The sequence below is a fragment of the Physeter macrocephalus genome, chromosome 16 (genome assembly GCF_002837175.3).
Source record: "Physeter macrocephalus isolate SW-GA chromosome 16, ASM283717v5, whole genome shotgun sequence".
NCBI lineage: Eukaryota > Metazoa > Chordata > Mammalia > Artiodactyla > Physeteridae > Physeter > Physeter macrocephalus.
This window is the reverse complement of record NC_041229.1, coordinates 76,586,264-76,600,473: the sequence shown is the minus strand read 5'-3', so window position 1 is coordinate 76,600,473 and position 14,210 is coordinate 76,586,264. Positions and strand designations below refer to the sequence as shown.

At 37.3% G+C, this 14,210-nt stretch overlaps 1 long non-coding RNA gene across 2 annotated transcripts in view; it reads right to left on the bottom strand.

The window, feature by feature from the left end:
- The window catches only part of LOC129391380 (uncharacterized), a 61,618-nt gene extending 47,949 nt beyond the window's left edge, over nucleotides 1-13,669 (bottom strand). Inside the window, exons 1-2 of one of the 2 annotated variants that reach the window (XR_008615392.1) lie at nucleotides 13,593-13,669; nucleotides 10,232-10,369 (exon numbers count right to left, since the gene is read on the bottom strand). This is a non-coding gene — a long non-coding RNA (uncharacterized lncRNA). Of the gene's footprint in view, nucleotides 1-10,231; nucleotides 10,370-13,430; nucleotides 13,537-13,592 lie in introns of those variants that run through there. The other variant, XR_008615393.1, reaches the window with a different exon arrangement.
- Nucleotides 13,670-14,210: the final 541 nt, after the last annotated feature.

The window sequence follows — 14,210 nt, the reverse complement described above, 5'->3', positions numbered from 1 at the left end:
GTTCGTGTGACTGTGTGTGTGTGTGTGTGTGTGTGTGTGTGTGTGTGTGTGGCAGGTGGTATTCCAGGCAGAGGAAACAATATGTGTAGCAATGATTTTGATTATTTGTTAGCAGAACTTTGACTTGTGGCAAAATATAATTTTGATGAGATGAAACCTTTAATCATAAAGCTGGTGGTAGCAGTGGAGGAAGGTGGGGAGTAAGGTGAGGGTGGGGGGAGGGAGGGTTACTGAGCCAGTGGCAGAGCCCAGCCATATTTCAAAGATGTTATTTTCATCCATACTTATCTAATCATAAATTTCACTGTGAAATAAAAATACATTTCACGGTAACTTTTAACAATAAAAGTTAAGATTATTGACTTAGTGAATATACACCCTGGAAATATAAGAGGAAAGATGGGGAGGACTTTAGAAATAGATTCTGGAGAAAGTTAAGAAGCTTTGCAATTATTTCTGAATTGAGGAATACATAAAGATCTTCCAATGTACTCATTTTGGAGATTCTTCTTGAGTATAAACTCTCTTCTCCAATCTGCTATCATGTTAAGATCTAATTGGTTCTAGTTTGAATCAATTTATTCTTTTCCTCTCTCTTGGTACCCTCTGCCGATATAGATATGCCCCACAGTTAGGTAAAACAGATTGCTTTGTATAATAATTTATGTTATTTTTTATTAATTCATCTATGACAAGTATTCTATCACATGTATTATTAGTTATATTATTATAACACAGCATACAGGATAGAGACCTTGCCCCACTCATTCAGAGAGTGCAGGCTAATCTCAACACAGTAGTCCTCTTCATAAGCCTCCTCCCCCCGCTCTGCCTCCACCACACACACACACACACACACACAACTCTTGGTAAGCCTCTCTTGCTCTCTTTCCCAAGACTGAGATCAGGTCAGGTCATTCGGATATTCATTCTCCATGACTTTTACTGTAGGAAACACATTTTCAAGTTCTCCATGAGGAAGTTTTATTCGAACTGGGGGCCAGAAGACAGCCCACTCCCACCCATCACCATGGGCACACTTGCAGTACAACCACGGCTCTCCAGAGAAGAAGCTCTTCACAAAAAACCTCTCCCCTTTTGATCTTTTAAAATCTTACAAGTGGGTGAAGTGGTTCATGTGTTGCAGAATAGTTTTCTCCATTCCCTTTGCTAAAAAGGTATGGGTTGGGGCTTCCCTGGTGGCGCAGTGGTTGAGAGTCCGCCTGCTGATGCAGGGGACGCGGGTTCGTGCCCCGGTCCGGAAGGGTCCCACATGCTGCGGAGCGGCTGGGCCCGTGAGCCATGGCCGCTGAGCAAAAAGGTATGGGTGCAGGGGATGTATTCCATCTCACACTCACTTTTGTATCCTCAAAATATCTAAAACTAAGCCCAGCCTTCCTAATATGTTATTACATAAGAATTTGATATTAAATCTAAACAATATGAATTTAAACATTTCTTTCAGAAATGTCTAACATCGTTATATTATTCAAACGATATTAAAAGTAGGAAAATAAAATATTTTTCAGAAGATATCCTTTAAATCTCAGCACTTGGTTCAAACCCCTTTTTCTGTACCCAGTAGGATGGAAAAATATCCAAGGTTATTGCTTGAAGTAAATTGAATGAAAAATTTATAAAGCAAAAGCATGTTTACAGGAGAATCATAGATCAGGAAGAGAAGTAGGAAACCGTCTTTTTCCTCTTATTATAATTTTGTTAAGATTGTCTTATAATAGTTTCTAGTGAAGAGTAGTCTATGTTATTTAAAGTAATCGTAAGTCACCTAACAGTGGCACTGAAATAGTTAAGCCATAAAACTATGGCCATTAAGACATTTAATAGTTCTATTGCTTCTAAACAAAAGTATAATCCAATTTGAAAAATGCAGATTCTTGCTTTTATAGATTTATAATCCCTTATCTGAAATCCTTGAGGGCAGATTGTTTTGGAGTTCAGAACTTTTACGATTTTTAGAAAAGGAGTAAGTACATAATCTGGGTATTACGCTATACCCCAGAGAGATCTGAGGTAGTATCCTCTAACCTAACACACTAATATTACTGCAATAAAATGTATGACTGTTTACAGTAAGTGGGAGAAATAAAAGCCATTAATAGATTCAGATTAGTTCATTTCAGGTTTTGCATGAAATAAGTTATAAAATCTTTTAATATGCTGATACTTTTAGATTTCAAAATTGTGGATATGGGCTTGTGAACTCATACCAACTTGAGACAGAATACTTAACCAGCTGACCATAAAGCATAGAACTCTTAAGTTATAGAGATATAGGAAATCTCAGGGCCATGTAAATAGAAATAAAGCCATTCTCCCATAAGAAGTAACTATTTACACACTGGAAGAAGCTTAAATCTCCTCATTAATAAAGTTGAAAAAGATTGTTTTTCTTCTTAAATATCATCTTAGCAAGCATACATAATGGTTTAGGATTAACGTAGTGTACGGAAGCAAAACTTGCCATCCAAAAATGTCTCTTTGGCATGTGAATTATTTCGAACTGAAAACTATCAAGGCCCAAAAGACTCAGGAAGAAACTTTGACCTTCCCCCTAACTGCCTAAAAGAATGTAGATAGAGGACCTGTCCCAGAAATGAACTAGGTGTGTAGATAGGGAGAAACCTAGCAAAGACTATTTGTTAAAATTTCTCTCTGTGTTCCATTGTCACCTCACATACCATCAAACATTTATTTACCAAACATTTGCTTTTCCACCTCCATATGAATTTCCTTCCTCCCCTTTGATGTCCTAAACCACTATCACCAACATTCTCGTTTATCTTTAGCTGAAGATAATCTTTAAGGTGAGGATTTCTGCCATTTTGGTGAGTTACTCAGTTTTCCTGGGTCTCTCCCATGCATACACATTATCAAACTTTTGTTTGAATTTCTCCTGTGAACCTGTTTCATATGAGTTTAATTCTTAGACCAGCCAGAAAAACCTAGAAGGGTGGAGGAAAATTTCTTCCTCCCTGACAATAGCAAGGGATGCTCACAAGACAATAAGTAAAATCTAGAAAACTGAAGGAGAAATAATTTTCTTAACCACTTTGGTGAATGGATTTCATCAATTTTTCAGAGGAGAAAAATGATTGGATATTAAAATCACTAACCTCTTCTATATGTTATAGTTTTGAATGTATGACTATTTCTAAGTTAACTCTCTAATAACTAACATAATATCCTCAATCTATAGTGAGAGTTAAGTGACTCGTCAATAAAGCCTGAGTTGAAAAATCTTTATATGTATTTCATTCATGCAGAACCCTTTTCAGTTCTGCAGCTAAACCTCTAATTCCAGTGTAGGCAGGCTTGGTGGGCACAGTTCTGTAATGGGTGCTGCCTATCATCCTGCCAGATTTCCTGTATGCATATGCCCCCTATTTTATAAGATGTGAAATAATATGTATAGTTAGAAAATTACTTAACAACACGGCAATTTTTATCCTGCCCAATTCCAAAAGAGATTGATGTTCAAAATAAAAGTACAGTAATGTTAGACCTAAACAATAGACATAAAAAATAAAGAGTATAAAACTGGGAGTTGGGATATACGGAGAAAAACAATATTAATTTCTTTCCTCTAAGAAAGGATAAGGTAATTGAATCCAAAAATTTAACCATGACCTTCCAAGTAATCATGTCAAAAATTATAGATATAACTATGTTTTCAGTGAAATAAGGAAAGATTCATTGCCAGAGTTTGGAAATTTTTCTTATTTTATAATTAATATTCGGAATTGCACATACATGAAATTATTTTTGGCATAAGCATTTAGCCTCTGTCATTTGAAATATCTATGAGCACTACATACAGATATAATAAGTTGGGAGATGTTCACGTAGATTTTAAGAATTCTTATTCTCTTTTTATTTTGCAAAAAAAACTTTGCCAAAGTCAGTTTTTTTTTTAATATATCTGAAATGCAGACAGTTGAGATCACAAGTCTAGACAGAAAGTGAGGCTAATTAGTTAAATTGTACTACAGTGGAAAAAATTCTATAAGGCAAGGCCATTTCCATCGTCCTTTGGTAAAAGTATTTACTGAGTAGATATTAAAATTTTGTATAATATAAAAAAATAAAAAGCACTAAATAAAGTACTTTCTGTGGTTGTTTTACATCAAAATGATTGTAATAAAAGTATTTTTTAATATATTTAATGAAGAAAGATAATTTCACATTTACTTATATCACTGAATACACTTTATTTCCACGTTCCACTGACTGAGTTTCTCAAGCTAGTGCACAAATACCCCACAAAATACACAATACATGAAGCAAAAAGATAACTATGAAATATACCTGGAGTATAAACTTCCCTGAAAGATTTTAGAACAGTTAATTTTATATTAAAACAAAATATATTTTAAAGTAGAATTTAAAAATCTGCATGAGAAATTAACACACCATTGTAAAGCAATTATATTCCAATAAAGATGTTAAAAAAATCTGCATGATCTTTTAAAGTAAAATTCTAGACTTCAAAGTGTGACTGGGCCATTGATGGGGCAACTCAGAAAATAACAAACAGCCTTGAGGAATAACCCTTGAGAACATGAGATCTTTCCATATGGCAAAATGTGCTTTTCCCTTCACCCCCAGTCAGAGGAAATAATAATAGTTTATGTTCCTATTTATAAAAAATTGTTGATTAAAGATAAATGGGAAACTTCTATTTTTTTGTTTTTAACATACAACTGAAGTAAAAACAAGAAATATCTTCCAGCCCCTTTTCCAACTAGATTGTTTCCCTAAGCCCCACTTTATATATAGACATTCTGGAGAAGCCCCTGCTCCTAGAATTCCTGGGGTCACACATTTACTTTTCTCTACAGAAAAAAAAAATTTAGGCAGAAAAATTTTAGATGCAAACCCTAGCCCATATGATCTTCAAGAGCAAGGAATCTTATCTGATTTCTCTGAGTGTTTCCAGGACCAACATGGTGTTCAAGTTTAATAAATGTTTATTATAGTGAATTTTCTTCACTTCTCTCTACTTAAATATTCCAAACCCCCCAAATATATAAGTCCATTTCCAAAATTTCACAAAACAAAAGCTCATACAGAGATCTTGATGCAAATTATTTTCTTTCTTACTGGGTTGTTCAAATCAGAATGCTCCTGATAATTTGCTACTTTGGGAAACAGCTACAGTGGCCTTTAAGAGTTCAGGGTCTATTGGTGGCCCCAGAATTTCCTTGTCAAAGAGGCTTTGGGGTGGCAATCTTGTTAGACATGGAAGGTAGAGAACTAGAAGAAAAGTCTTGAAGTTGCATTATTATACCAGGCACATTGTTTTGTTCTGTTTCTTTGGGAGGTCTGACTACAAATATATACTTTAGTACTGTGGTATATAATAATAGCAAAGAGTTTTTATAAGAATTTACTTGAAAAGTCAGTAATTTAAAAAAACATTATGAAGAAGGAAACCTAATAGAATAAAAGATTACTTTTCTAAAATATTCAAACTAACTATTTAAATTGAAATAACACCAATCATAATTAACAACCAAAATTCTAAACAAAAATTATCTTGCGTATAGGTGAAATTTTTAACTTTTTAAAATTCAAAGTAAGTCATTAAAATTGTTTTTAAAAATAAAACTATTCACAATTTTAGTGTTCATTGTCTTATTGCCAATGTAAAGAATACATATATATCACTTTATTTTTATATCTATATATATGCAAATTTAAGAGTGACATGAACAGTATAATATTGTAAAATATTCCTTACTTTCCATGTATTATGGTTGTAAACACTGTGCTAGATTGTGAGTAATCATAAACTATAACAGAAAGAGAAGCAAAAAAAAAGACACTCAGCACTACTATAAAAGTGTACTAGTATGTGCAAGAATAACTTGCATTCACCCTATTGTAGAGAAATAATTTAACAGATTAATTAATTTGTCATTTCTCTTGAGCAAGCATTTCTGCCTCTCAAATCATCCTTGCCCTCTAAAACAATGTGTTCTTTTTATTTTTTTTTACATCTTTATTGGAGTATAATTGCTTTACAATGTTGTGTTAGGTTCTGCTGTACAACAAAGTGAATCAGCTATACATATACATATATCCCCATATCCCCTTGCTCTTGAGCCTCCCTCCCACCCTCCCTATCCCACCCCTCTAGGTCGTCACAAAGCACTGAGCTGATCTCCCTGTGCTATGCGGCTGCTTCCCACTAGCTATCTATTTTATATTTGGTAGTGTATATATGTCAGTGCTACTCCCTCACTTCGTTCCAGGCTCCCCTTCCAACTCTGTGTCCTCAAGTCCATACTCTACATCTGCATCTCTATTCCTGCCCTGCCACAAGTTTCATCAGTACCATTTTTCTAGATTCCACCTTTATGCGTTAATATACGTTGTTTTTCTCTTTCTGACTTACTTCACTCTGTATGACATTCTCTAGGTCCATCCACATCTCTACAAATGACCCAATTTCTTTCCTTTTTATGACGGAGTAATAGTCCATTGTATATATCTATCACATCTTCTTTATCCATTCGTCTGTTGATGGGCATTTAGGTTGCTTCCATGACCTGGCTATTGTAAACAGCCCTGCAATGAACATTGGGGTGCATGTGTCTTTCTGAATTATGGTTTTCTCTGGGTATATGTTCAGTAGTGGGATTGCTGGGTCATATGGTAGTTCTATTTTTAGTTTTTTAAGGAACCTCCACACTGTTCTTCATAGTGGCTATATCAATTTACATTCCCACCAACAGTGCAGAAGGTTTCCCTTTTCTCCACACCCTGTCCAGCATTTATTGTTTGTAGATTTTTTTAATGATGGCCATTCTGACCAGTGTGAGGTGACACCTCATTGTGGTTTTGATTTGCATTTCTTTAATGATTAGTGATGTTGAGCATCTTTTCATGTGTTTGTTGGCAACCTGCATGTCTTCTTTGGAGAAATGTCTATTTTGGTCTTCCACCCATTTCTAGATTGGGTTGTTTGTTTTTTGATATTGAGCTGCATGAGCTGCTTGTATATTTTGGAGATTAATCCTTTGTTGCTTCCTTTGCAAATATTTTCTCCCCTTCTGAGGGTTGTCTTTTTGTCTTATTTATGGTTTCCTTTGCTGTGCAAAGGCTTTTAAGTTTCATTAGGTCCCATTTGTTTATTTTTGTTTTTATTTCCATTACTCTAGGAGGTGGGTCTAAAAGGATCTTGCTGTGATTTATGTCACAGAGTGGTCTGCCTATGTTTTCCCCTAAGAGTTTTATAGTATCAGGTCTTACATTTAGGTCTTTAATCATTTTGAGTTTATTTTTGTGTATGGTGTTTGGAAGTGTTCCAATTTCATTCTTTTACATGTAGCTGTCCAGTTTTCCCAGCACCACTTATTGAAGAGGCTGTCTTTTCTCCATTGTATATTCTTGCTTCCTTTGTCAAAGATAAGATGATGAAAAAAGAAAATTACAGGCCAATATCACTGATGAACATAGATGCAAAAATCCTCAACAAAATACTAGCAAACAGAATCCAACAGCATGTTAAAAGGATCATATACTATGATCAAGTGGGATTTATCCCAGGAATGCAAGGATTCTTCAATATATGCAAATCGATCAATGTGATACACCATAGTAACAAATTAAAGGATAAAAACCATATGATAATCTCAATAGATGCAGAAAAAGCTTTTGACAAAATTCAACACCCACTTATGATAAAAACTCTCCAGAAAGTGGGCATGGAGGGAGCCAACCTCAACATAATAAAGACCATATTTGATAAACCCACAGCCAATATCATTCTCAATGGTGAAAAACTGAAAGCATTTCCTCTAAGATCAGGAACAAGACAAGGGTGCCCACTCTCACCACTATTATTCAACATAGTTTTCGAAGTTTTAACTACCATACCAGAGAATAAAAAGAAATAAAAGGAATCCAAATTGGAAAAGAAGAAGTAAAGCTGTCACTGTTTGCAGATGACAAGATACTATACACAGATAATCCTAAAGATGCCACCAGAAAACTACTAGAGCCAATCAATGAATTGGTAAAGAAGCAGGATACAAAATTAATGTACAGAAATCTCTTGCATTCCTATTCACTAACAATGAAAAATCAGAAACAGAAATTAAGGAAACACTCCCATTTACCATTGCAACAAAAAAAATAAAATACCTAGGAATAAACCACTTAAGGAGGCAAAAGACCTGTATGCAGAAAACTATAAGACACTGATGAAAGAAATCAAAGACAATACAAACAGATGGAGAAATATACCATGTTCTTGGATTGGAAGAATCAACATTGTGAAAATCATTATACTCCCCAAGCAATGCAATCCCTATCAAATTACCAATGGAATTTTTCACAGAACTAGAACAAAAAATTTTACAATGTGTGTGGAGACACAAAAGACCCCGAATAGCCAAAGCAATCTTTTTTTTTTTTTTTTTTTTTTTTTTGCGGTACTTATCTTGAGTAAGAAAAGCAGAGCTGGAGGAATTAGGCTCCCTGACTTCAAACAATGTGTTCTTAACATCAACAGTGGCACAAGCTGTGTATCTTCACAGAGTGAAAGCTATTATCTTATTCCAAAGACATAAGGCAAATGATATTGAAAAATATTTCCCTAGGGCCCAGATATGGTTATTCACCAGTGTCTGGCACATGAACACCTCTTGTTGCAATCTAAGAGTGTCTGCAAATTTTCTTTAACTGGATATTAGAGTCCTGCTGAGCAAAAGAATGTTCTTTCTAGTCTGGGTTTGTCCTTCACACTGTAGACCTTCTAGAATCCCTAAACTCAACCGACCCAATGCCAGTGGCATCATCAATCACTTGGGCTATCATATAGACTCCCACAGATTTTCTAAATACTCTCACTTGGTTTTACAATCTACATTGGAAAGTACTGTCCTAGAGTGAGCTAAAAACTATTAAAATTAAGACACTAATGTTAATATGGCTTCAATTTAAACTTAAGCTAGTAAGAAATAACATTTGAGTTACAGCTCTTAGAATGGCAGAGACAGTTATCAACACTTCTGCACAACAAAGGAGCTATTGGTGATCAGTGCTGTGGCATGCTTCCCTCTTCAGAACTTCATCTTCAGTGGGATAACAAAGTACAAATGATTAATTATTATTATTATTATTATTATTGCTTCAGCAGCTTATCTATATTGACTATCATGAAGTCATGTAGATCCAAGAAGGCAGGAACAAGGAATATATATGCCTTGACTCTTCCCACGGAAGATGTGACAGACTATTTAATCACAGCACACTTTCCTGCTAAGCATTATGGGTCCTCTTTGTTATTCTCAGATCCATACACCGGGGGGTAACCAGAGCTAGGTGAGCTAAGTGGAACGTGAGATGAAATTTGTTTACCATCCTTCATGTAGATAAAGATTAATAAGCTATTAATGAGGCACTAATGTAAATAAAGGAGATTGTTAAGTTCATTTGTTAAGTCTTTTTTTTTCTTTTTAATAAATTTATTTATTTATGGCTGCGTTGGGTCTTCGTTGCTGTGTGCAGGCTTTCTTTTTAACTGCAGCGAGTGGGGGCTACTCTTCATTGCAGTGCGCAGGCCTTTCGTTAAGGTGGCTTCTCTTGTTGCAGTGCACAGGCTCTAGGTGCACGGGCTTCAGTAGTTGCGGCACATGGGCTCAGCAGTTGTGGCTCGCGGGCTCTAGAATGCAGGCTCAGTTGTTGTGGCGCACGGGCTTAGTTGCTCTGCAGCATGTGGGATCTTCCTGGACCAGGGCTCGAACCCGTGTCCCCTGCGTTGGCAGGCAGATTCTTAACCACTGCGCCACCCGGTAAGCCCCATTTGTTAAGTCTTAAACATCTCTATAAGAAAAGCTACTTCAGGTTTAGGCATCAGGAATCACTACAATGTGGATAAAGGACAACAGTGCCAAGGCCTTTATTTCCTGTCAGAAGGAGACTGAAATTTATCTGACAGGTATGTATTCAGGTAACCAGTCTACTCTAAAATGCTCTTTCAGAAAGATTATTTCATTACATCAAAATTACAGCGATAACACATGCTCTCATTCTGAGTAAAATGGAGTAAACACACCACACCATCTGTCTCACACTGACTGTAGTTACAAAACATACACAGAATTCAGGGAACAACTATTTGCGGACTCTGAAAAGTAAGCAGTAGCAGGCAGATTGAGGAAGATCAGTATTTGAGGTACCATGGAACCATGAGTGAGTTTACCTTTTTCTCCCCTTTGATATATTCCTCTGGTTCTGACTCTAGGAGCTGAAAGTGGGTTTCTTGATGCTTGGGGGCTGGGGAGACAAATCCCATGTTTGTTTGTTTTCTCATCCTCTGGTGTCCAACCTCCAGACAATCCTGCAGCGACATTGATGACAATGGGTCTCACAGGACGAAAGTTTTGAGGAAAGGGAACTTTCCTCTCTGATCAAAGGTCCCAATAGACTAAGAAAAGTCACACTTCCTTTTCCTCTCTTTCTGTATCCCGCCTGTTTGGCCCTAAATATGGGCAGAGTCATGGGAAGTGTACAGATTGAGTAAGGTAAATAAAACCCAGATTTCTGACCAGAGGACAGAAGAGGAAAGCCCAAGGGAACCAGAAAGGACTGGATAGATTACTGAGAGGGAGGAGCTCAGGAAAGGAACCTCATAACATTGTGAGGTGTTTATGCATGGATCTGACACTAAATAGCATAGCAAAGACTTTAAAAATTGAACTTAGGAGAGATCATGCCAAAGTCCCAGCTAGCCATTGGGTGGTACATGCGTGAAAGAGATTAGAACGATGCTACAAAATCTTTGAAAATGTAAATGACATTGACACCAAAACTCATAGAAAGCTGGCTGGAACTTGCAGCCTGAACCCAGCTGGGTCAGTTGCCTACTGAAACAAAAATGTCTACATTTTTCATGTAATATAAACAAAAACCAGAATTCCATATCATATTTACAATATCCAAGATACAACCCCAAATCATTTGGCATACCAAGGGGCAGGAAAATTACATCTCACATGGAAAAGACAATTAAAAGACATCAATCTAGATGACACCAATATTGAAATAGTCAGAAAAAGACTTTAAAGTAGTTTTTGTAAAAATACTCTAAGAATTAAAGGTAAAAACTGTGAAATAAATGGAAAAGTAGAAAATATGAGCAATTAGTTGAAGACATAAAGAACCAAGTGGAAATTTTAGAATAGTAAGTACAATAACTGGAATTAAAAGAAAAACTGTCTAGTGCTTCAATAGCAGAATGGACATTACGGAGGAGTTAGTGAACTTGAAGATAGATGAATAGAAATTATCTGATTTGAATAATAGAGGGAAAAAAAAGAGTGAAAAAACAAAAGAGGCTCAGGATTCTGTGAGAAAATAAAAGATTAACATCCATGTTATTAGAGTCCCAGAAGGAGAGAAAAGTTTTAAATTACATTTAAGATTTTCTACAGTAAATATCAATCATCTTGTGTGGAAAAAAAGAAAAAAAGAAATAATTTGTGAAAACTGCCCAAACTTGGCAGTAGACAAGAAGACAAAAAAGAAGTTCCGGAGCATGTGCTCCACAACCGGAGAGAGGCCACAACAGTGAGAGGCCCGTACACCGGAAAAAAAAAAAAAAAAAGAAGTTCAGCAACTCCAAACAGGAGAAACCAAAAAAAAAATCCATATCCAGACCCATTAACATCAAACTGCTGAAAACTAAAGACAGAGGAAAAAATGTTTTAATGGTACCAGAGATAAGTGGCAAATTACTTGGAGGGCAGTGGTTCTCAAAATTCTCACTCCCACACACTCAGGGGACATTGGCAAAGTCTAGAGTCAGTTCTGATAGTCAAAATAAGGGGAGAGGTATTACTGACATCTAGAGGCAAGGGATGCTGCTAATCTTCCTGCAAAGCACAGGAAAGTCTCCCACAGCAAAGAAATTTTGGCCTCCAAATATCATAATGATAAGGTTGAGAAACTCTGCTTTTGGGGAATAACAATTTAAATGACTGAAAATTTCTCATCAGAAACCATGGAGGCCAGAAGAAAGTGAAATAATATTATTAAAACATTAAAGGCAGGCTTCCCTGGCGGCACAGTGGTTAAGAATCCGCCCACCAGTGCAGGGGACACGGGTTCGAACCCTGGTTGGGGAAGATCCCACATGCCGCGGAGCAACTAAGCCCGTGCGCCACAACTACCGAGCCTGCACTCTAGAGCCCACGAGCCACAACTACTAGAGAAAGCCCGTGCGCAGCAATGAAGACCCAACGCAGCCAAAAATAAATGATAATAATAAATAAAATAAATATTTTTAAAAACCCACTAAAGGCAAAGAAATATCAATCTCAAATTTTATATCTAATGAAAATATCCACCAGTAATGAAGATCAAATGAAGACATTTCCAAAGGAAAGAAAAATAAGGATTTGTTGCCAACAGACCTGCTTTTAAAAATTATAAAAAAGATATGTAGGGCTTCCCTGGTGGCGCAGTGGTTGAGGGTCCACCTGCCGATGCAGGGGACACGGGTTCGTGCCCCGGTCCAGGAAGATCCCACATGCCGCGGGGCGGCTAGGCCCGTGAGCCTTGGCAGCTGAGCCTGCGCATCTGGAGCCTGTGCTCCGCAACGGGAGAGGCCACAACAGTGAGAGGCCCGCGTACCGCAAAAAAAAAAAAAAAACCCGTAAAATACAGTTCATCCTGTAACAACACAGGTTTTAATTAAGCAGGTCTACTTATATGGGGATTTTTTTCAATAAACACAGTACTTCATGATCCATGACTGGTTGAATCCATGGATGCAAAACCTTAGATACAGAGAACCAACTTTGGGACTTGAGCACCTGGCAGATTTTGGTATCTGTGGACAGTCCTAGAACAAACCCCTTGCAGACACTGAGGAATGACTATACACAGATTTTTGAATGTGTAGAAAGGGAGTAGGGGTTGGAGCCCTTAACCTCTGCATAGTTCAAGGATCGAGTATATGCTAATGATAAATTAAAATGTAATATTAAAGATGTTCACATTAATAGAAAGGGGAAATAGACAAAAAAGAGAGAGGAAAAACAGAAAATCCAATGTTGAGTAAAAGAAGCCAATCTCAAAGGTTACATACTAGATGATTCCATTTTTAGGATATTCTTTAACTAACAAAACTACAATGCCAGAGAATACATCAATCATCAACAGGAATTAAAGTTAGGGAGAGAGTATAAGTAAAAAGGAATAGCACAAGGAAATTTTGGGAGGTGATGAAATTTTTCTTATCCTGGATAGTAGTGGTAGTTATAGAACTCTATATATATGTGTTGAAGTTTCTAGAACTGCCTAAATAAATGAATAAATGAATGCATGCATGCATGCATGCATGCATGAATAAATAAATAAATAAAATTTGATTTTGGCTACTTTTATCCAAGCTCTACCTCCATATACCACAAACTGAGATTAAAGAATATCCATTCCCGAGCCTCGCCGGTCCGGTCGTGGGGACGGGAGGGAGAGCCGGACAGCTGGGCCGAGGCCGCGCCGCCTCCAGCGCCGAGCTGGTTGGGGCAAAACTTTGGAAACAGAAGGACTCGGATTACCTGAGCGGCGCGGGGCGCGGGCTCGTCTGCGGTACGGCTGCCGGGCGCGGGCCGGGTTTTCAGCAGCCGTAAAGCGGGAAAAGCGCGCGAGTTCTCGCGGCCGAGCTGCTGTCCCGGCGCTTCCGCCGCGAGCGTCAGCCGCTTGGCAAGGAGCGGGCTGGGCTGAGATGTAATAAAAGACACGTTTGCCGTGCGAAGCGGGAAGGGGGCTCGAGGAGCCTTGTTAAATGGCGACAGGCTCAAGAATAGGGAAGGTTTTGTTTTTTTTTTAATGGGCAAAACTGGAAAACTTGCCCAATGGTACGAGAGAGATGAGCTTCTTTTATAATTTGAATATATTTTACAAGTACTTTTCTATATCTAATAAGACTTATTAAAGAATACCTTTTTAAGTGCATTGCCTCTGGACAGGTAGCTAGCTGGGTATAGTGCTGAGCCTCGTCCCTTCCAGCTTCAGGACCTTATTATGCAAGTTACTTGAGTTCGTACCTTTGTTTCTTTCATCCCTTGAACGGGGTAATAAAGGCATGTCCCTCGGAAGGGAGAATATTGAGAGGGCACTTGGCATTGCGCTTGCAGTTTGCACTTACTAAAGCTTAATTATGATTGAAAAATAAA